The sequence below is a fragment of the Gracilinanus agilis genome, chromosome 2 (genome assembly GCF_016433145.1).
Source record: "Gracilinanus agilis isolate LMUSP501 chromosome 2, AgileGrace, whole genome shotgun sequence".
Lineage (NCBI taxonomy): Eukaryota > Metazoa > Chordata > Mammalia > Didelphimorphia > Didelphidae > Gracilinanus > Gracilinanus agilis.
The window spans coordinates 11907601-11932819 of NC_058131.1; the positions used below are offsets into that span (position 1 = coordinate 11907601).

General features: G+C 34.1%; 1 pseudogene; it reads left to right on the top strand.

The window, feature by feature from the left end:
- Window positions 1–7702: 7702 nt before the first annotated feature.
- On the top strand, window positions 7703–8768 carry LOC123234474 (annotated as a pseudogene).
- Window positions 8769–25219: the final 16451 nt, after the last annotated feature.

A 25219-nucleotide genomic window follows, 5' to 3' on the forward strand; every position in this document is an offset into this window, starting at 1 on the left:
TCTCTCTTAGACTAAACTTATTTGTGCAAGAAAGAGTGGAGGATAAGCTTGATGGTCTCTTGGTTATCCTATTCTAACTCCATGCATTGAAATGAACTGCATGCCAACTCAGAAGCTTTGGGTGTCCCTATTTTATATACTGTTCCCAGGAAGTCTTAGATATGGAGAGACATTAATGCCTTCATTACTGATATTGGCAGCAGTAACTGCTACCTTCCTGCTCCCACAATTCTATTGCCCTGCCTTCCTGATTGAGGTAGCAGTTTATATAAATCCTTAATAGATGTTTACTGAATGTATAAGTTAGTAAATAGGTTTCTTCCAACACATGTATATTTCATTTCCTAAAATATTTAGGGGTGAAAATATAAAATTGAAAAGTCATCAAGAGTTTTAGATACTGCAAGCAGTCTACAAAAATAATATTTGGTTCTAATTTTTAAAGATGTTTAGAAGATCCAATCTGTTTGTTCAGGTTATTCCAAGTTCTAATAATCTTCATGGTAACATTATCAGTTTCTTGGTCCCTCTAAAACATGATTTAATAAAAATTCATTTTCTTACATTGGAAGTACATTCAGGGTGTTTAAGTATATCAAATGGTTCTTTCTTATAATCTATTACACTGATGTGTCTTGCTGCCATCTTATAATAATTTGTAATAATCAGTGAGATGTTTTATTTTTCTAGATGGTTCTAAATTATTTTCTCTCATTAAATAGGAATTATTTTTCACATAATTTCATACAATCTTTGAGAAATTGATTTTTGTTTTAATGTTTTCCATTGATTTTTATGCATCTTCTAAAGTTTTTATCCAGGAATTAATGATGAGAACCAGATTTGCATGCAGCTAATTGGCTAATGAGGTTTGTGTTGTTATTTTAATTAATCATCCTTATGTCTGATAGTTTTTAAAATGACAATTTAATGACAGCAGCTTTACCTTCTAGAAATATATGAGAAAAAAGTTTATAAAGCCACCTAAAGTGGAACAAAAATTTATTGAGCATTTGCTAGGTGCTAAATATTGGCTTAAGTGCTAGAAATACAAATAATCAAGATAACCTTGGCTTTAAAGGATCTTATACTCTTTTTTAATTAATTAATTAATTTAGACTATTTTTCCATGGTTACATGATTCATTTTCTTTCCTTTCCCTCTTCCCTCCCCCCTCCAGAAGCTGACAAGCAATTCCACTGGGTTATGCATGTATCATTGTTCAAAACCTATTTCCATACTATTCATATTTGCAATAAAGTGATCTTTTAATGCCAATACTCCAATCATATCACCACCAAACTACGTGATCAATCCTATGTTTTTCTTCAGTTTTTCTACTACATTTCTTTCTCTGGATGTGCATAGTGTTCTTTCTCATAAATTCCTTGGTGTTGTCCTAGATCATTGCATTGCTACTAGTAGAAAAGTCTATTATATTTGATTGTACCACATCCACATGTCCATCTCTGTGTACAGTGTTCTCTGGTTCTTCTCATTTTGCTCTGCATCAATTCCTGGAGGTATTTCCACTTTATATAGAAGGGGGATCTTATATTCTAATTGGAGCAAATAGCATACAAAGAGATACTCATGTAAGTGTTTCTTACATGATGGATGAAAATATCCAGTGGTAGCCAGCCACACAAATTTGAAAGGTAGATATCCTTGTTCTGAGAACATTGAGAGTAACAAAAAGCAGAAGATAGTGGGGTTCAAGGATCAAAGATGAATAGTGCTTGGGTTATCTCCCACCAAAGTAGAGACTTTCAATCTCCATTATGCATCTATTTCTCTGCCTTGGTTTCAACTCTACAGAAAAAGATGACAATCCCAGGATCAACTTATCACTTTCAAACTCACTTCCATGCTGCTTACTCAAGCCTTGATTGACATCATATCTCTCAGCCTCCTTTACTTTTTGATTGGAACCCAGGAGAATGAAACTTCTCCCAGTGGCTTCCTTTATAGAGTGTAGTAACTGGACTGTCAGCTCACTCCTATTCTGTCTGGTTTTAGCTTGATTGAACAAAATACTCTTACCCTGGGTACATTGTACCTCCCTCCTTCTCTTTTCCTGTTTTCCTTCCTTTTGTTTTTTGTTTATTGTCTCTTCCTCTAGATTTTAAGCTCCTTGAGAGCAGGGATTCTTTTTTATTATTATTAATTGTATCCCCAAGCACTCAGCACAGTGCCTCGTATATAGTAAGTGCTTAATAAATTTGAATTTGTGGGTTAGCGTCTTGTTGACAAAGAGTGTCATAGGGAGTAAAACCAAGGGGAAAAAAGGAGGATGAGGGCTTGATTAATGGACAAGAAAAGTCCATGGCTTCTCTGAGGAGTAGAAGATGGTACTGGTCTATGTTCTGGCTACTCACTAATAAGCTAATGGGAAGAGGAATATACCAGGTCCCTATTTTGGCAACTCATGGGGACAACTTGTATTGGTACTTGTGACAGCCATTAAAATCACAGTATAAAAGATGTAAATTCTAATCTAATCTACGCAACACTCTTTGTCGTGTTGTGATTTGTTTTGCTTATTGGTCTTATTGGTTCCTTTGTGTTGATTGTTTTCATACCATAGATTACAGGTCAATACAATTTTTATATTCATATTTTGATATTTTGCAATCCATGTTCTCTTCCTTCTTCTCTTCCCTTCCCCTTCCCAAGAAGATAGTCAACATGATATTCATATATTATCATATAATACATACTCCTATGTTTGTCATGTTGTGAAACACACATCATAGTAATTTCAAAATATAATGCCCTCCAGAATATCCACAAGTTGGTTATTGACTACCTGAGTAATGACCTTCACTTTAAGGGATCTCCTCATCACAAATAGTTTCATATCCAAAACTTAGGTGGCCCATATATTAGAAAGCATTTTTGGGGGGAGTATTGATGGGTTTGGTTTAACTTTCTATACTATCAAGAGGGTGTGCAGAGAGTTTACGGAAGAATAGTATCTCTGGTGTGAGAACTTCTTGAACACTTTGAAGGTTTTCTTTCCTCCTTTGGCGTCCACCTGACACCCAGCTCTCACCTATGGCTATAAGAAGCTGTAGCATGCACAGCAGCCATAGCCCATTAAACCAACTCAGCAGATGGGAAAAACCAGGTTCAAGGTAGCCAACAGCCCTCAAAATCATTGAGGAGTTAGAAGAAAAGTATCTACTCCAGGCACGTGAAGACTTCCCAAACAGAAGGAACAAAAAAAGAATAATTTGTTCCAATTTCCATGAAGGTGGTGTCAGCAAGGACTTTGGAACACTTAGAACTTGGTTAATATATCAAAGAAGTCAAGGTCGTCCATCAACTCTCAAGTATTCACCAGTTATCTTGATTTTCATCTTGCCACTGGACTTTGATAACTGGAAGAGAGAGTAAGGCTGACAACTTTATGCATCTTTACCTCACTTGAAACTAATTTATACATGTGTCAAAAGGCATCACCAATGATGTCATTTTAGTCCTCTTCAAGTAGGAAGGACAACTAACAGCAGTATGAGAAACATTGCTCCCAACTCTGCCCTCTGGGTACAGATCAAATAAATTTAATCCCTCTTCCACCACATCACACCAAAATTTAACACCCAAAGAACAACAACTACAATATCCAAAGGTTCATTAGGAAATGACCAGCTATAACTAAGCAGAACATGTAAGTCCTATATTATTCTGTTGGTGGGGCTGGGGAGCAGCAACTGAACTGTACATATATCTTGTATTAATCTTTTTCTTATGTACCTGTTGTCTTCCCAAATAAAATGTAGGTTTCTTGGAGATTGTTTTTTGTTTCTTTGCTTTGTTTCTTTATCCATATCAAATACAACAATGTCTGGGACAAAAGAAGTACTTAATGAATTCTTCTTGTCAGATTAGTTGAGAAGTCTGTTCAGAATGGATGTTACAGGAAAATAAAGAAATAAAAAGATAAACAAGTATAGTAATGCAGAAGTGCAATGAATCTATGCTGAAAATAGTGATTTCCTCCTCATTAGACATATTTGTACAAAAGCTAGGTGGCCGTCTAATAGGTATGCACTCAAAGGCACTTTTAGCCAGTATAAGTTGAGCTATAACTTGAATACTTAAGGACCCTCGGAACACTAGAATCATTTGATTCTATGATTTGCCAGTTGTTTTCAGAAAGCAGATTATCTCTTCTCTCTGAGCTCCTACTCACCATCAGAAAGGAAGTCTTTGATCAATTTAAACAATTCATTAAAAGATTAATATCATGGCAGGATAGGGGGAAGTATGATAGTACTTTTCAAAAGAAAGAACAGGAGTTCAGCAGGAGCTGAACTGGATTTTACAATTTTCTTTAAAAGAGAGGATTAACCTCAGGTGGCTGCCCATGGTTATGACACAAAAAAGCCATTTAGTACCACAGAGCCTTTTTTTTCTTTCTCTGGAATTGACAGTTCCCAAGCAAATATCTCTACATAGAACTAGCCACAAACTTTCTTTGAAACACTTACCGGGCATTTGTATAAAGCATAAATGACATATTAATTGCCATATAGAGTCAAGAAGTATATTTCTATTCTCACATTCCAGATTTTGGTCAGAATGCATTATAGAATTCTGCTCCTGGAAATGTCTAATCTGAAGGTGTCATATGATATTCGGATATATCACCTTAAGTCTTATGCCATACTGACTCTTATACACATCCTTGTTTCTCTATCTCCATAGATGCTAAAGTAATCTTTCTAAAGTGGTCTAACCATGTTACCCTCTTCTCTCAATAAACTCTAATAGCTTCCAACAACCTGCTAGGTAAAATATGAAATCTTCTGTTTGCCTTCTAAATCCCTTCTCCACCTGGTCTTTTTCTACCATTTCAGTATCCTTTTACTTTAATCTCTTTCACATATTTTTTTAGTACAACCACCCTGGTCTACTTGCTGTTTCTCAAATCCTCAATTTCCCATCTGGCTGCTCTTCTTGATTTCATTATTTCTAAAAACTCATCATTCTGTAAGATGAAATCAACTCTGAAATTCACACCTCTTCAGCACCTTCCACTTGGGGAAGGTACATGGTACAGTGGACAAATTGTTCAGCCTGGAGACAGGAAGACATGTTTTTGAGTAGTTCATATCTGACCTCAGACATTGACCCTGAGCTGGTCACTTAACCCTGTTTACCTCAGTTCCATCTACCAAATGACTTGGAATAGGAAAAGGTAAAGGACTCTAGTATCTTTGCTAAGAGAAGCTCAAATGACTGAAAAAAAAAAAAAACAACTGAAATATAATGACAGTATTCTCTTTTCCTATATTCATTCCAGCCACTGCTGATTAGAGAGGGTAAGGTATGGATTCTTGGTAGTTCTGGTCTCATCACTAATTTAAGGAAGATTTTAAGAAAATTCACTTAATTATTTCCTAGCTGGTTCCTTTCTGGACTTTGTCACCTTCAAGATGAAATCAACTCTGAAGCTCATTTCTCATTAGATTATTTCACACCCCAGCCAGCTATAGAACTTCATCATACTCTTCGTCTCCTACCCACCTCCCTTTTTTATTTGTAATATAAATGAATGAATCCATGAATGAATGGACACACATATACATTTTTTTAAACCCTTGTACTTCAGTATATTGGCTCCTAGGTGGAAGAGTGGTAAGGGTGGCAATGGGGGTCAAGTGACTTGCCCAGGGTCACACAGCTGGGAAGTGGCTGAGGCCAGGTTTGAACCTAGGACCTCCTGTCTCTAGGCCTGACTCTCACTCCACTGAGCTAACCAGCTGCCCCCACACATATACCTTTTTGTTCATTTTTTCAGTCCATGTCCAACTCTTTGTAACCTCTTTTGCTGCTTTTTGTGACAAAGATCCTGAAGTGATTTCCATTCCTTTCTCCAGTTTATTTTACAGATAAGGAACTGAAGCTAACAAGCTTAAATCACTGGCCCAGGGTCATATAGCTAAAGCCAAATTTGAAATCACAAAGTTGAGTCTTATAATTCTAGGCCCAACACTCTATCCATTACACCAGTGGTTACCAAACTCTTTTTGGCCTCCCGCCCCCTTTCCAGAAAAAAATATTACTTAGCCCCCTGGAAATTAATATTTTTAAAAATTTTAATCACAATTAATAGGAAAGATAAATGCACCTGTGGCCATCACCACTCTCCTATATTGCTGCAGCACCCACCAGAGGGTGGTAGCGCCAGTAGCGCCCACTTTGGGAATCATTGCATTACACCATCTAGCTGATATAGATAGATGGTTATATGGAGAGACAGATAGATAGAGATATGATATAGTATATGCACTACTTGTATAATGTGTATATGGTGTGTATATCTCTTTCTCTATAGTCTCTTCTCTATGAGATTATCTCACATTGAGAAAAATACATATCTTGTACGTATTTTTTATGTTGTCTCTTCCATTAGGAAGTTAATGTCTTGAAATTAAGGATGATATTTTTACATTTAATTATTGTTTATTACTATTAGATAGCTCAGGGTTTGGAACATGGTTAATGCTTGAAATGTAGACGGATTTATAATTCAGAGAATTATCACTACTTTCCAGTACTTTTGAATCAGTCTCATATTTTGACTCTTCCCCTTGAGTCATATTTTGACTCAAAGGGGAATCTCTTCCCCCTTGAACACATTATCTCTGTAGATCCTCCTATTTCTTTCAGTCATCATGTATTAAGTGTCTGTTATATGTGAGACACTGTGACAAATGCTAAAGATAAAAAAAGATAAAAAAAATAGTCTCTTCTCTCAAGGAATTCACAATCTAATGGAGGAGATAAATGAACAAAGAAATACTAAAAAATGACTAGAGGGAAAGCAATAGTTTTAAGAATGGTAGCTCAATGTTCCTGTAGAGGTATTTTCTGTGTTTTCATCTATATCTATATCTATATATTTATATTTATAATAATTTTTAATTCCAATCTTTTATGTTTAATAATTTATAGAATTTACCAGTCGAATTGATAAGCATCAAATCTATGTGTATTGGAAAATGCTGAATTGTTTTAATTACTCATGTAGATTTATTTTTAAAGAGGTTTTTTTAATTTAAAATTTTTTCAATAAAAAGGAGAGAGAAAAAAGATCATTCTAATTTTTTTTAATTTTAAGATGCCAAAACCATGCTCATTCCCTCTTTTGTAGTCTTTTAAATCTGTACTTCAATTCAATAAAATTATAATCCAGCCATCATTGCTTCTTTGTTCTTCCTCTCACTCTATCTCGAGTTTCAGTGCCTTGGTATTAGCTATCCCTCCAACTAGAATACTCCCCCTTATTATCTCAAACTTTTGAAATTCTTTGCTTTCTTTAAGACTTTTCTTAAATCCCATTTTCTGTAAGAAATGTTTCCCTTGATCTAAAGTTTTTATCCATAAGATACTCTATGAGTCTTATATGTATCTAATTATTTACATTTTATATCCCAAAGTAAAATGTACATTCTTGGAAGTTGGCATTGTTGGAGCTTTTGCCTCCCAGTATTGTCACAGTGTCTAGAACATAGTTAAAACTTAGTAAATGTCTATACAGAACACCAAATGAGGAGTAATAGATCTAAATTAAAAGATAAAAATTTAGGAAGGTTATGAGAAGTGGTAATAAAACACAAATAAAGACTGCAACAAATTCTACCTATTCTAAGAGCAACATGCGACAGCCAGAAAAGGGAATGTAAGCAATATGGCGGCCATCAAGAGGAAGCGGTGTGAAGGAGGAGGTCCCGAGGCAAAGAAGCTGAAAGGGAAAGGGAAAGAAACCAGAGCTCTGGCCAAAACGCTCACTCTGGCCCCAAGGAAGGCAGAGGAGGAAGAGGAGTATCACATCCTGCCCCATCTCCAAGGGTAAATGGAAGAATAAGGAACAAATTCTTATCTTCTCATCAAGGGGAATAAATGTCAGAACAAGACACTTATTGCAAGATTTAAGAACATTGATGCCTTATTCTAAAGCAGATAACAAAATGGACCTTAAGGACAAATTTTTAGTAATTAATGAGGTCTGTGAAATAAAAAAAAAAAAAACTTCAATAAATGTATCTATTCTGAAGCTAAGAAAAAACAGGATTTTTATATGTGGCTTTCAAATTCACCTCAAGGACCTTCAGCTAAGTTCTTAGTTCAGAATATTCATACTTTGGCAGAGATGACTGGAAACTGTTTAAGAGGTTCAAGACCTATTCTGTCTTTTGATCCTACTTTTGATGAATCGCTGCATTATTCTTTGATAAAAGAACTCCTTATTCAGATTTTTTGTACTCCTCAATACCAGCCTAAGAGCCAGCCATTTGTTGACCATGTGTTTACCTTCACCATTATGGACAATAGGATCTGTTTTCATAACTATCAGATCATAGAGGAAGATGCAGCTCTTGTAGAAATTGGACCTCATTTTGTCTTGAATTTCATAAAGATTTTCCAAGGCAGCTTTGGAGGACCAACTTTATAGGAAAATCCACATTATCAGTCACCAAACATGCATTGATGTATACTGAGAATGGCCACAGCTGCAAAATACAGGGAGAGACAAGAAGTCAAAGATGTAGAGAGGCTCAAGAAAAAAGACGATAAAAATATTATTTCAGAAGATCCTACTGATGATGTTTTTAAGACACCAGCTGAAGAAAAGCCAGTAGAAATATTCTTTGTGAAACCAGAGCCCAAAGTCAGTTTGAAAACAAAAAAGAAAAAGATACACAAAAGACAGAAAAATGAAGCAGAAGGCTTTGAAGACTAAGAAAACAGAGTGAATCTGTGGAAACAAATAATGTTCCTTTATTTTTTAATTTATTTTGCACTCAGTACGTAAATAGTCTTTTGTTATCTAGGACTTTGGTACTGTACATGCTTAGAGGAAAGGAAAGAGATACAAATCTAGTGCCCAAAGTGTTTGATGGAAGATCTTTTTGGTTATCTTATTTTTTTTCAATAAAATAAAATGCTGCAAGAAAAAAAAAATTTCTACCTATTCTAACCATTAGAGTTATCTAAAAGTGTAATAGGCTGCCTGGGGAAGTGGTGAGCTCCCCATCCTTGAAGATATTCCAAAAAAGGCTAGAGAAACAACTTTCTAGATATCACATAGAAGAATTTCTTTCAGGTATATTGCAAATAAAATGGCTACTGAGGTATCCTCCAGTTCTAAATTTCTTTGGTTATATTAAGTTCTGAATTAAGATAAACTAAGCACATTTTTTTCTTTCTGCTAGAAATATTTATTCATCATTTAATTATTTTGAATATATGTGTTTGTATATATGTATATATCAGTGGTTCCCAAACTTTTTTGGCCTACTGCCCCCTTTCCAGAAAAAAAAATATTACTTAGCGCCCCCTGGAAATTATGAAACTATTTATTGAACTCAGAATAGAATGTAATACAAAAAAAGTGTGACCATCACCCCTTCCCTGGATCGCTGCAGCACCCACTAGGGGGTGGTAGAGCCTACTTCGGGAATCACTGGTATATATGTAGTGTTTGGGGTTTTTTTGGACCAAAAGGACAGAACTAAAATTGGGGGGGAGACATATAAAAATGGAAATTTTAGGTTTGAAGATAAGGGGAAAATAAGGAGAAAAAAATTGACCAAACTGTGACAAAGTGAGATTTACTTCCCCAGAAAGATATAGAATATGCCCAATTGAGAACTCCACACAGGGTCCAGATATTGCCATGGGTATTCTTTTCCACATACTGATTGTAAAAATGGTGAACAAAATTATTTTTAGTTTGGAAATTCTGTTTCTTTAATTATTCTATGGCCTATCATATTGGGAGGATAATACAAAATTCACAATTATATTGCTGATATATAAACTAGGGAAAGCAAAAACAGAGATAGAAAACTATAAACCAGATTTGCTAATGGACATTAATGCAACATTTTAAACAAAACTCTAGCAAAGAAATTATAGCAAAATATCCCATGGATCATACACTCCGAACGTGTGGGTTTTATATCAAACATTCAGAGCTAGTTTAATATTAGGAAAACTATCAGCATAATTTACCATATCAATAACAAGACCAATAAAAGTCACATGCTTATCCCATTAGATGCAGAAAACAAAATACAGCACTCATTCTATTAAAAGAGTAGAAAGTGTAAGAATAAATGGAGTTGAACACAATTACAAAACACTTTTCACAGAATTAGAGTCAGATCTAAATAATTGGGAAAATATTACTTGCTCATGGGTAGGCAGAGCTAACATAATGAAGAGGAAAATTCTACCTAAATTAATTTATTTATTCAGTGCCATTCCATTCAAACTACCAAATAATTACTTTATAGAACTAGAAAAAATTATAACAAAATTAATCTGGAGAAACAAAATGTGACGAATATCAAGGGAACTAATAAAAAAATGTGAAGGAAAGAGGTCTAACAGTACCAGATATCTAACTGTACTATAAAGCAGCAATTATCAAAATAATCTGGTACTGGCTAAGGAAAAAAACTGGTAGATTATTGGAGTAGATTAGATACATACTATATGGGGGTAAATGACCTTAACAACCTAATATTTGATAATTCCAAAGATTCTAGCTTTTGGAATAAGAACTCAATCTTTGCCAAGAACTGCTGGGCAAATTGTAAAACAGTATGACAGGAGCTATGTATAAACCAATATCTCACACCTTATACTAAGATATAGCCAAAATGGTTATATAATTTATCTATAAAGAGCTATACCATAACGAAATTAGAAGAACACAGAATAATTTATCGGGAAGATCTTTAGAGAAGGAAAAAATTTATGACCAAGCAAGAGACAGAGAATATAAAATAGATATAAAATGAATAATTTTGATTATATTAAATTTTAAAAAGCTTTTTGTACAAATAAGGATTATTTTATTAGTTTAAAGATAAGAAGTAGAGAAGGTGGCTTGAGGAAGAATTGGAGTTTCAAATAGAGCTGAGGGAGAGTGTTAATTTCAACTGGTGGCAGTTATAAATGTTATTTCTTTGACAGTTACACTCTCTGGGTGTTGCATTCAAGGAGTGGGCTTCTGGCAGTCAACAGAGCCACATGCAGGTTTCTTTTCTTTCTCAAGGCTAGAGAAGGTAACATCTTTGCTTCTCTCTGTCTGAGTGAAAAACGTGAAGGAGTAGAGTGTTTTCTTTTCCAACTTGTGAAACATTTATCTGTTACTAAGCATAGATTGATTAAACTCTGAAAAGACCAAAGAAAACGTGGTCTTTGGTTTGGACTCTGAGTCTGTTAAGGTTCAGAGTCCTAACTTGATTTTTGTGGAGATTCAACCAGCTAGCCTTGATTATCTTTATAACTTAAAGGCAAAGATAAGAGTTAGACTGGTTAGGTTTATTTAGAATAATATAAATTTCATTAGTTAGATCAGGGAGGATTAACATAGCCTGTGAACCACAGGAGAAGCAGGGACCTGGGAGTTTATTTGGGTGCAGTTATAATCCCTTAGAATAAAAAATCCCTTTTCCTTTATATATATTTAAATAAATAGTTTATTTTCTATAACAAGAGTCTCTTTAGTGTTCCTTGTGCCTGGCCCTCAAGGGAAGTTCATCTTTGACCTTCACTTCATTTACCACTGAAGATACTTTTGATACAATATCAAAAGTATCTAGAAACAATTTTCAACCTTTATTTTCTAGTTCTTTGTCCTTTATTTGGATGCTTGCCTATTTTATTTTTATATAACCAAGATTGGAAGAGAAACAACAAACCAAGAAAAAAAAAGATTTTTTAACAAATATAACTGATCAAGGTCTAATTTCTTAAATTGATAAAGAACTAAGTCAAATTTATAAGAAAACAAGTCATTCCCCAATTGACGAATGGTAAAAGAATATGAACAAGCAGTTTTCATATGAAGAAATCAAAGTCATCAATAATCATATGAAAAAATATGACAGAAGTAGGACCAGACTTAGGTCTCAAACACTGTTACTGAGCAGTAAAAATGAAAACAATCTGATACTAAGAAATAGAGTGTTTGGGGCAGTTGGGTATCTCAGTAGATTAAGAGCCAGGCCTAGAGAGGGGAGGTCCTAGGTTCAAATCTGACCTCAGGCACTTCCCAGCTATGTGACTCTGGGCAAGTCACTTGACCCTCATTGCCTACCCTTACCACTCTTCTGCCTTGGAGGCAATTCTCTAAGACAGAAGATAAGGTTTTAAAAAAAAAAAGAAATATAGTGTTGATCAGTGGAGTAGAATAGGTACTCAATGTACAATAGCACATGAATTAAACATAAAGTGTGATACCATAGGTAAGTTAGGGTACCTTAGAATAGTTTAAATGTCTTATTTATGGATAAAGGGAGCATTTGGGACCAAAATATAGAAAATATTATGAAATGGAAAATGGATAATTTTGATTTCATTAAAATAAAAAATTTTGTGGGAATAAAACCAATTTACAACCAAGATTAGAAGGAATGCAGAAAGCTGGAGGGAAATTGTAGCAAATTTCTCTAATTTGCCTGAGAGACTGAGTTTTAAATGGAACATTTTGGACATGGTGATGGAATGATCCAGAAAGTGTACAGCTTTTCAACATTTCAGGGTGCTTTTCTAAATTCTATTGTCTCACAGTTCTCATGTCAATCAACTATTGAGGGAGATAGAGAAGATGCATAAAAGCCCAATTTCTTTTTTTTTTTAATTTCATGGTCTGTAAACCTATCACTACAACCTGCATGAGAAACCATGTTTCCTGCAGTTCCTGAACCCTATAACTTGTTGTAACAGTCTTCCCATCATCTATATATGTCCTCTTTTAATGTCAATTATTTAATATTCCTAAGTACTTTTAATAATATGAAAAAAATATAGTAAATCCAGCTGTGTCAAATGATACATGTGATAAGTTTGTCTTCTAAAGCTCAGGAGCTCTAGGAGCTCCTGCTGGAAAAGTAAACCATGGAGATGGTAATTGGGTAATCTGTATTGTCTGACTACCTCCTACTCCACATAATCCCACAGATTTATTTTGCTTACACTCTCCCTTCCTTTTTTCTTTGTCTACTCTGTTTTAAGTCAGTTATCTTCCCCTTTCCATCCTTCCACAATATTTTTCCTTCCTCTCTTAAACAATTGGGCAATATTATCTATTTCATTTATATCACCCTACCAGACTATAATCTTCACCAGGGAAGGATTCATATAATATTTTATTTTAGGATTATTTCTGTTTGTCACTTCACTCACTCTTAGCAAGCATGGTACTGTAGCAAGTGTACTTGATGGGGAATCAGGACATTGAGGTTCAGAAGCTGGATCTAGCACTTGTAGGTGTGATAATTAGATTAAGTCTACACTGCCCATCTTTAGATTTAATCACCAAAGGTGAGAGCACCTTCCAATTACAGGAGGTCCTAACCCACCTGTGCTAGAGGGAGTAAGGAATCAGAATCAACACACTGCCCCCTATGCTTTCTATGAGAAAACATCTATTGTGATTGGACATGCAGGCTAGGGGAAGGCATTGGAAGTGACGCATATGTCACCCCTTTAAAAAGAGGGAGTTGAGTGAGTGAGTCTGCTTCTGGTTTGGTGAAGGGGACCTGAGGGAGCTTTGCTGGTTTGTGACTGAGACTGTTCCACGTGGTGAGTTTAAAGAATGATTCTTCCTGAACTTCTGTTAAGAAACTTCCTTTTATAGACTCTGGTAATGAAGTTTGCTCCATTCACCTCCGGGCCTCAGGCCGTTTAACTCTTGGCTGAGGGTTAAGATCTACCTGGATTAATTAGAGAGATAGATTCTTATTTTCTTCCTCTCTTCTCTCATGTAAATAAACTTCCATAAAAGTCGATTTTGATTTGAGATTATTCTTAATTAAGGATTGATAATATTTCAATCCTCTGGTGACCATCTTTAATATATTGAACCCATAAAACCCCCTTTTCACCCTTACATAGGCAATGTGCTCCAGTGCACTCCAAAAGGGAGCTTTCCAAAACTAAAATGGGCAGCTTCATTGATCTGGTTGTTCCCTGACACTGAAGGTTTTTGATGTGTCAGCTATATTGCATAGTGTAGTTTTGAGCCTTTACAGGTTGAACTTCAAGGCAACTGGAAGCTCTTACAATGGTGAGATTTGTTATAGTTTAAAAAGTATTTAATGTGCATCTTCCATATTGTAAGTATTGCACAGGGGCTGGGTATATTAAAGTAACAAAACAACAGTCTCTGTCCTCAATGAAACTTTATTTTGATGCTTTATCTTCCCGTACTCTACTAAGTTGTTGTTTTTTTTTTTTTCAAAGAAAAATTACCTTATTTTTTCTAATGGAGTTTTTATGTATTAAAGTCATGAGAGGGAAAAAGGGTAAAATTCAAACACAATAGAGTCAGAGGACCTAGTTTCAAGTATCACCTCTGACACTACCTGTGAGAACTTATTTTATTATTTGAGTATCTTGTTTGATATCTTATATAAGTATCATTTCTTATTGGATTGGACAAGTAACCTAATATATCTGTTCCTCAATTTCATCATTAATAAAATTTCTCCCTGGCATTCATTCTATGATTCAATAACTTTGGGTAAGTAACAGCATTTATGGGCTTCATTTTTTCATCTATAAAAAGGAACTATATGCCATCTAAAATCATATCCTGTTCCAAATCAGAAAAAGTTAGCAAGAGAAGAGTCTTACCTATGTCGATATGGAATCTAGAGACCCCAAACTTGTGGCCTAGTGAGATCTGATGAACCCCAAGTTTTAGAAGTAGCTTATAGGTTGGAGACCCTGAAAGTTTGTAATCTGTTCCCTGTTCCCTTGAAAATCCACCCTGAAAGGAATCCCAGACTAGCAGTTGCAGACTGAATAATGGACCCTGGGGTAAATGCTAAATACCCTTTTGTCTTGGGTAGTCTTCCCCTAGGTATAGGACACCTTTTCCCCAGGAAGATACACTTGGGCAGGAACCATCTTTTAGTATCCATTATAAGCAGCCTCTTCCCTTACACCCTAGCCTCTGGCTAGGATTCCTTTCCCAGGCTTGATTGTATGCTGTCAGTATGATAATGTCAATCATCTTTCCCAGCCCCTGGATTTTCCCAAATGGTATATAAATTACCCAATTTCCTTTTTTCCTTGGAGTCATCATCTAGTGAGGTGGCACTCCCAGGGGGTCAGAGACCTGAGGAAGCAAAGTTCAATCCTGCTTAAGACACGTGGCACATGGCTCTTGAGTGGAGGCCTAGTCAGCCCTGTTCCCCCTTTCCCTTAATTAAAGAGTGGTTTTTATGACTATTTAATAGTTCTGTGTTTTTTCTAAGTTACCACTTATACTTGCACAGGAGAGGGGGACATATCTTTTTATATGTCATCAACAAACTAGAGATGAGTGAATGGGCAGATTTTCTGGATTCTCTGCCCTCAAAAGTGATAACTAGGTAGTTTATTAATCAGTCCATGTTGAACTTACACTGAGTGGCAGTGCAAAAAGATGATTCCAGTCTTGGTCACATTTTTGCAGACACTGATAGATGAAGAAGTTACCATCGTCAAATATCTAGTGGATTATTTTGCTAACAAAATGCCTGGAATTGCTGTTTTTTAAAACTGGAGAGGACATGTTTGACATGTTCCTTAGGAGAAAGCTGCAGAATCCCACACTGAGACCCTAAGGCATTGAGTTTTTGAACAAAGGTCATAGACAATCAATGAACAATGTCCCTGCAGCTTTTTCTCTCAACATTAAGAATAAATTATTTGGCATTTCCAAAATTCTAAGTCTTTTATTCCATCTCAACTATATACACATTGAATAGAGGTAAATAATCCTTCAATATGTTTTTAATAACTTAGGAAGACCTTTATATAGCTTATAAGCATCTTAAAAGTGGTTCAAGATAATATAATTTATTTTTAACTATGAACTGAACATAATACTTCAGTTCAACAGTTTTTCTTCAATGATACCCCCATTTTCTGAAGTTCCTATCCTGCAATTAGTTTGTATTTACTTTGCATACACAAGGATGCAAATTTATTCATTCATTTATATATTCATCTATCCATTTATTCCTTCAATTTGTATATTCATGTCCATAAGTATATGTGTGTTAGATTTATTTGTTTATTTACTCTTTGTGTTATTTATATGCTGATTCCTCAGCAGAATATGTATTTTTAAAACCATTTTTAAGGTGTGGTCATTTCATTTTTTACCTCTCTAAAAATTTGTACAATGGTTAGCCATTAATAAATGCTTGCTGATTAGACAGATAAATCATAGAACAGATGATCCATAGGGGAGAAGGTAGTCTTTCTTACTGGATTTCATTTACAAATGTTTTCCCATCACCAGCATCTTGATATTTGAAATACTTGTCAACTAAGTTTTAGTCTTAATTTCTCTAACTTCTTTTCACTTTAAAGCCTTTTACAAACTCCTGACTCCAAGTCCCAAATTCTATAAATAGGCAGTTTTTGAATATGGAGAGCACAGAACCAGGAAAACTTGGTTTCCTGTCTGGTCTCTCCTATATAATGGCTTCCTTCTTCTTCGTATGTCAAATCACTTCTAGGAAAGTCTCTGAATCCTTATGATTCCTATATTATCAGAACTTCATTGGTAGATTTGGCTCCCTCACCTGGCAGTCCCTTATATCAATGGAATCACAGGCTTATTACATATCCCTATCCTTTGTATTTAGTTCTTTCTGCTATTTGGGAATATTAACTTATTATTGATAGTCTAAATGAGGATTTATGAAAAAAAATCATTTTTTTCTGATCACACTATCTCAAATTGTCGTCTCAGGTCCAACATTTAATTTCTCCTGCTGCCATAGTACAGCTCAAATGCCTTTAGTTCTTGATATATTTATTATATTTATTTTATATTTATTAAAATTATTATATTATATTATTAAAGTTATATTTATTCAATTTTTAATGTTAAAGTCTCTCCCCTTGGAGTCAGAGAAAAAAATATTTCAAACTACTTATGTAACATGCAGAAATCTATGGCACACAACAACAGAAATCATGCTGACAAAGGAAAACTGGCATCAGAGTCCTTAGAATGGATAGTCATTACCTACCAATGCCCCAGCACTGTCCTTTCCATTAGACTGTCATTGTGGTTAGGTCATTTTCTTTTTAATGAGTTCTTATATTATTTCAGTGAAGTAAATTAAGAGTAATGTACTGATGCATTTTATAGGTGAGTGGAACTGACCCTATCCTATTTAGCCATAAACAAAGAACCAAATATATTCAGACACAAGTCTAGACAATGCAAATGCAGCTTCTTTGCCATAATAGAGATTTGTAAAGAATGTACAACGATGGGTGATGTGGTTGTTCAAGTAGGGAGGTACCTCCACAAAAGTATTAGTCAAACAGCAGGAATATAGATAATTGATATCTACTGTGTTGGGAGAAGTCTCAAAAAGAAGCTGTCTGATGCTTTATCATCTCTACCTCTTAATACTTATGCGTTTGTTTCATACCTAGTGAAAATCATCCTAATAGCAACAGAATATCTGTATTAGATTTGGAAAAGAATTTAAAGATAGCCTACTACAATCCCTTCATTTTAAAAATTAAGACTTTGAAGCATGAAGAAATGAAGTAAATAAAATAAATAATATCAGAGATCAGGAGTACAAGTCGAGAAAGTAGATTAGGATGAACAAATACATTCAGGCTTCTACCACCCCAAATCCTTCACAGGATCAACTAATAAAAAATATTACTACTTATCCTGCTGTTGTTGCTGTTGCTACTACTACTACTTCTGTTGCTGCTGCTGCTAATAATAATAATAATAATGATTGATGATAATGATGATGATGGTAGTGATCATGATGGAGATGAGCACAAAGAGTAAATCAGAGCAAGTAATTTCCTCACTAAGGCAAATAGAGAACAATAGAAAGGTGTGATAGAACCTTCCAACTCAGAGAATTTAAGCATGGGCTGTGAGGGAATGTATTCCTACTGATGTGCACCAAGGTTTGAAGAGATCATATATAGATCAGGAACAAAAATTCCTGACCTTGGTCTTAGATTAAGGAGCTACAAAATCAGGTCTATCCCCTCCAACCCCAAAGCCGGGTATAAGATTCAATGAGAATGGAGGAAGGTTCTGGTCCTAGAAAGGATAGTTAAGATCATAGATTAGTCCTTGTCACAGGTGTACTGGGTGTCAAATAATAACATAAATGGGTGGAAGCTTTGTCTATCTCACTCAAGGAGTATACTAGGGTCTCTGATATTACCCCCACCTTAGTCTCAAAGCTGTACTGGATCAATCAGGGTAAAGAGCAGAAATATCATTCTGGCTCTACAATTTTCCTGCAGAATGGCAATGAATGTCTAGCAATAATTTACTGGAGCTCCAAAGATTTGAATGCACATACTTTTGTTTCCCAAAGTCAAAACAGATTATGAACTTATGGAGCTCAGACCATTCAGGTCACATTTGTTTTCAAATTGAATCAGACAGCTTTAGGTCACTGAAAAATTACAGATTTTTAACTTCACCTTGTCTTTGAGGTTTTTGGGGGGTTTTGGATTTTTTTTTTGCATAACGCACTACTCCTTAGCACAAGAACATTAATAGCAAGACACAAGAAAATATGACCAACAAACTAAAAAAATTATCTGTAATAATTGCCTCCAGGAAAATGCAGAGTCTGACACTAGTACAATGTCTGAAATTGGTAAGATATTGAGAATGAATAAACAGTAAAACAATCCCTACATATAGTGTGATAATGGTGACAAGGACACTCAAGACATACATTCAGAAGAAAACATGATTCCAAAATACTCAAAAGCAATATCTCATGAAAAAAACAATAGTGGTCCAAATTCATCCATAATTCCCAATGAAATAAGAATGAAAAGAATTATTTTTAAATAAAATAAGAATATCAAAGGAAATAATTGGAAAACAAATGATGACTATGGAAATTAAAAAAAAAAAACTTGGAAAAAGAATTAAAAGCTTGACATAAGACATACAAATGAGATTCAAAACAACCTAGTAGAAAATTACACATCTAAATGATAGCATTTGAGCATTTGGTTTACATTATTTCTTGTGTAAAGAATTTTGTCATTGTTCAATAATTTCAGTCATGTCTGACTTTTCATGACCCCCTTTTGAATTTTCTTGGCAATGATACTGGAGTGATGTGCAATTTCCTTCTCCAACTCATTTTACAGATGAGGAAACTCTTAGTAAATAGATTTAAGTGATTCACCCAGGGTCTCACAGTAGTAAGTCTCTAAGCTCAGATTTGCCCTAATAAAGATAAGTCTTCCTGACTCCAGGCCAGCCATTCCATCCATTGTGCTGCCTAGCTGCCCCTGTGCAAAAGAGAGAGAGGAGATCAATAAACAATATTGTTTTTATCATCTAATCAGACTTTGGGCTAGTGAAATGAGGTAATCAAAGAACCTCTCTATACCTGATAATCTCTTTTATTGTAAGGCAGTTCTGGTGAAATGTTTGTTCACTATAGCTATGTGAATCAATATGACAATGAAACTATTGAAATTGGTTTCTCTGATTCTATAATGATGAAACATGGATTTAAAGAAGGAAGAGTAAGGAAAAGGGACTCTCCTTTGTTGCAAAGAGGTGGCATTATGTGTGTGGAACAGATAATTTCACACTTTGGTATATGTTGATTAGTTTTGCAGAAATTTTTGGTTTTTACCTTTTTTCCCCCTTGTTATTAGTGTTAACCCTTTAGGAAGTTTGGAAGTAATACATTGCGAAATGTGGATAATGTAAAAAAAAGTATCAGAACAAATATATTTCAATAGGAAGAGAGAGAGAGAGAAAGAGAGAGAGATCTTACATTCTTACTATTACAAATATTTCTTTGTGAAACAAGTGTTCTTTTTCTCAAACTCTTTATTTAATTATACTATTTTATTAAATTGTTCTGAAGTATGCTGCAATGACCAAATACATTTTTAAAAAGTCTTACCCTCCATTTTGGAATCAGTACTGTGTATTGCTTCCAAGTCAGAAGGATGGTAAGAGCTAGGCAATGGGGATCAACTGACTTGCCAGGGTCACATAGTGAAGAAGTATTTGAGGTCATATTTGAACCTAGGACCTCCCTTTTCTGGGTCTGGTTCTCTTTCCACTGTGCCATAGCACTACCCAATCAAATGCATTTTATGCCACAAGATTAATCATTACTTAAAACCCTTCTTTGTTCTTTTTTTCTGCTTCCTATTTATACTTAATAGTCAGTATATTATCTATCATTCCTCCTATTATATTTCTTCATTTTCATCTTTGATCAAAATATATAATTTGATAGAATTTGTTTTAGCCAGATGACTTTCCCAATTCCATCTTTTGTCAGTTTTTTCCCCAGTACTTTCCTTTACAAATAATTTTCATTAAATTATTGCTTTTGCTTTATAGTCGTGCTCAAGACTTCATAAGTTATGGATATCTTTCTATGTTCCTTCTTAAGTTATCATATGTTTCCATATGACTCATAAGAAGTATACATCTGTCATCTGTTGGGATTCATGTCCTCTATATACATGCCCATGGAATAACAATATACCACAAGATATGTATATCAAGTCAAATAATAGGATCCACATTACCTTTTAACATGGAGTCACTAAATACCAATCACCCTTTTTTACATTAGTATGCAAATGATTAATGATTATTCTAGATTTCCATTATATGTCATTGAATACATGATGGATCCAGAAAGATTCTTAGAAGAAAAAATACATTGGATATTGCCCAAATGGCAGTGTCCTTGAATGTTGACCTGACTCTAAGTGCCTATAGACCCATAGACAACATTTCCTTAATAGAGGATAGAAGTTCCTCAAAAGATTTGAACTTTGGGAGATAAAATTGTCCTTATATGGAGAATACACAAAATCAGGACATGGGATAACACAAAAATGTATATATTTATCATATTTCCTTTGTATTGTGAAAACAATTCAGGTTCAATGAAATCAGAACTGCTTGTCCAGTAAGTCAAAAATTCTGTTTTTATGGGATGATTTCAAAAAATGGAGCACTGTTAAGTATGGAAGTATGTTATTATGATGGCCTAAATAATGAATTAATTGGAAGAGAATTATGTGGAATAATATTACTCATATTTGATGGAGATGAATACATTTTGCTTCTTTACTCTGCTTGCTCTCTCCTGATGCACAAACTCTGCACAGTCATTTGGGACACTTTGATCTATAAAGGTCATGCAATTCATTTATCTTCCAACTTCTGGAGAGAATGAAAAACTTCATGATAGTGTTTAATTATGAGCTAATCCTCAAGACTAGAATTGAACACACCATTCCTTTTCTATGTAGTAGTTTAAATTCTAGATTCTCAATATAAAGGACATAAACTTGTATAATTCAAGCAAAAAAGCCTCTTCTGCTCAATCTTGACTCATGGCACACTAGAGCAAAAATTATACATCTATTCAAAATTTCAAATAATCCTAAATAAATCTAAAATTCCCCACCCTACTTCAAGGCAATACATTAAGGTCTTCTAACCACTACCTAATTATTTATATGTATATGTGAATACATATGTATATATAACATATGCATAAATTGCAGATGTACACATCATATAATTATGATTATATTATAAAATTAATTATAAAATAGATATTTAGAGATCAGAAGATGTATCTAGATTTAAATGTTGATGGATATCAGTCTAGATATCTATGGCTAGATTAATATCTAGTTGGATATCTAGATCTAGGTTTATACCCAGACAACTCTCAATCTAGATCATCCTTTCTTCATCTTATTCTTTTTTTTGTTATCTATCTATCTATCTATCTATCTATCTATCTATCTATCTATCTATCTATATTTATCTATTCTAGACCTATATAGATCTCTATGAATGAATATAAATTTTAACATATGTATATGTGTATATTTATAAACATATATCTATACACTTAGGTGTGTATGAATATATGTTCTTATTTGCACTGTATATTCATGCAAATATACATATGTATGTAAGTAATTCTGGTTAAGTCCAAAAGATGTGTGAGATTCTCTCACATATTTGATTATTATTGAAGAAAATGGAAAGTAAACTGCTCTTTCTAGTGAAAAATAAAATAATTGTGGATCTATATAACTTTCAAATTGAATTTGTAAGCATGAATAGTAAAAGAAAAGTGAAAAGGAAGAGAGAGGAAAATGAACAGCACAGAGACATAAGGAATTCTCTTTAAAAAAGGATGGTGTTGGAAGAGGCCAGAGGAAGATTTTCTTCATTTATTTATAATATGGAGTGTGTTTAAGACTAAAATTAAAGAAGATGATAAGTGGATCAAGTGTTCCCAAATTGTATAAGAATCTTAACCTCATGAAAATTAAATTGAGATAAATGAAGGCTCCTAATAAGATGTTATAGAAAATGATAGACCTAGTGATTGACATACAGGGTTTAAGAGCACACATCCATTTTCTATGAGCTAAATCTGTGTAGAGTATGATATTTAGTTTTCTTCTCCACTGATAATCAGTATATGACCATTGCCAAAATAAAATATTAGTTTTAAACAGAGGTCTGAGAAATAATGTGGAAATATCATCCAGACTCCTGAATCAAATTATATGTTACTAATCATAAGGAAGCATTTTAGTGACATTTCAGAATTAACCATGACTTCTTGCATTCTCTACCCATTTGTTATTTTTATCTATTTTTCTCCAACTTAATTTAGCATTAATTGTTGACGTTAAAGCAATTTTCTTCAAAATCTGCCCATTTTTTCCTAATTCTAGTTTCTAGGGCAAAAAAAAGTCTATCATTCATATAACAGATCATCAAAAACAAAGACAAGTATTATATGATCTTGCTGCATCTTGGCTCTGCCTCCCATTGTATTACCTATCTCATCGTCAAACATCTTTTGTCACATGAAAATTTGAAAAGCATGCCATCTATTCCTTTAGCCAAGACACTGATAAGTGCAAAATGGCACAAGGCCAGCCATAGATCTCTGGGGTACTTTATTAGCGACCTCCTGCCTCACTGGCATTGAGTAATTACCTACTTTTGGATATCAGTCATCCAGTAAGGTCTGTGTCCACTTAACTATATTAAGGCTAAGTCCATATCCAGGTACTTTCACCCTAAGCATATGTGGGACCTTATCAAAAACTAAGCTAACATCTCTATAAAAGTTTGGTCTTTTGTAATACTTCAGTAATTCCAAAAAAAAGGAAATGGAATTATTCTGATGTGACCTCACTACTTCCCTTTCCACATGTTCATCAACCATCTGCTTAATGATCACTTCTAGAATTTTCCCAGGAAATTAAATCAAGCTACTTAAAACTATATAGTTAAAGATTTATATATCTGGCTTATAGTTTTAAGACTGTTCTCCCTGTTTATCTTTCTTAAATCTTGCATATATTTTCTCTTATTTTCTGAGTATTAACAACAACATCTCCTTCCAACATCATCTGTCACTTCTTAAACTTAAACTTAAACACATACCTATACAAACATGGGTGAAACACCATATGTGTTTATGAAAATATATGATATATATAACATACATATGCATATGTGTATATGTGTGTATATACATACTTTTGTTTATATGTATATTTATGCAAATTTTAATAGAGTACACACGAATATACCTTTATTTTCCTTTAGGAGTTCTTGACCTAATATTATAAACTAAAATGTATGTGTGTATATACGTGTGTGTACGTTAACTCCTACATAATCAATACATATATGTATATAAATGTTTGTGTGTGTCTAAATCCATGTAATTGGTTTACTTTATTATCTTATTTAATTTTAATTTGTTTATAATCATCAGTATAAGAGAAATCCAGAGACTTCACCAAATCACCAAAGGAATCAATAACACACAGTTTAAGAACTCTTTCAGTTCATTATTTATAGGATTACAGACTTAGAGCTACACAAGACATTAGAATCCATTGAATCTAACTTTTCATTTTAAAGAGGGAGAAACTGAATCAGAGAAGTTAACACCTAACCAAGGTGAAAATAATGAGCACCTGTGGGTAGATTTTAACCCCAGCTATTCTTAACTTCTCATCCAATGCCATCTCAAACGTGCATGCTGCTTCTTACGCAAGTCTTAAACCCAGGTTCATCTTCCATCGCGTGCTCACCAAATTTATTAGAGGACTACCCTGATCTATCCCCTTAATACTAGAGGTAATTATTTCTCAAATAGTTATTCGACTACATAGTTCCTAAGAATATTTCTCTGTTGTGAAATTCTCCCTTACTTTGATTCCTTACATTTTCTAGTTGCGAAATCACACTGTCCTCTGATAAAAATGTTTCAAATATAACTAAAACATATTATAATACACTACTTTTGAAATAAAAATGTCAGATGTGTCAAATAATTAAAATGAAGTTTGTCTGATCATTGCTCAGAACCAATCTGGGTTTTGCTATTATATGAGAACAGTTAATGTCTCATTAATTAATTTGCATTTCTCCATATTCTCTAAAGGAGGCATATTGGTAGTTATTATTATTATTATTATTATTATTATTATTACAAAGTACATTTTGCAAGTGGGTCTACTGAGACACATAAAGGTTATGAGTAAATTGTTTAAAGTCACAAGGGAAGCTCATGGCCAGTACCAAACAGAACAAAGGGATGCTGACATTTTTGTCAAGTTGACAAAAGAATCATGGGATGTCATACCTGAAGAGTACCTGAGAATCCTTAACATTAGAAAAAGTACCCTTAGCATGGGAGTGGGCTTTATAATATGGAATACAATAGTTGAGAATGATCTTAACTCATATAATATCTACTTTGGAAGTGATCATTTAGAAGTGATCATTAGACATCATTTACTCCAATTTCCTTGTTTGACAGAGGGTGAGCCTAAATGTCTTTGTTCAGTTCACACAGGCAGTAAATAATAGAGAAATGGTTAATTTTACTCTTGAGTTGATGATAGCCTTAAAAAGTGGATCATTCATTCATTAATATAAGGAAATGCCAGATGTGGACATTCTACCGGCACTAGTCCAAACCCCTGACTCCTACTTAGAGTTTTAGGGTATTATCCTGTGAGATTAAAGCATTTGCAGAGGGTAGTGAAGGTAATATTCCTCTAAGGTAGGAATTGAAATTGGGATGTCCTGGAAACAACACTAGCTGTCTATCCACTATGAAAC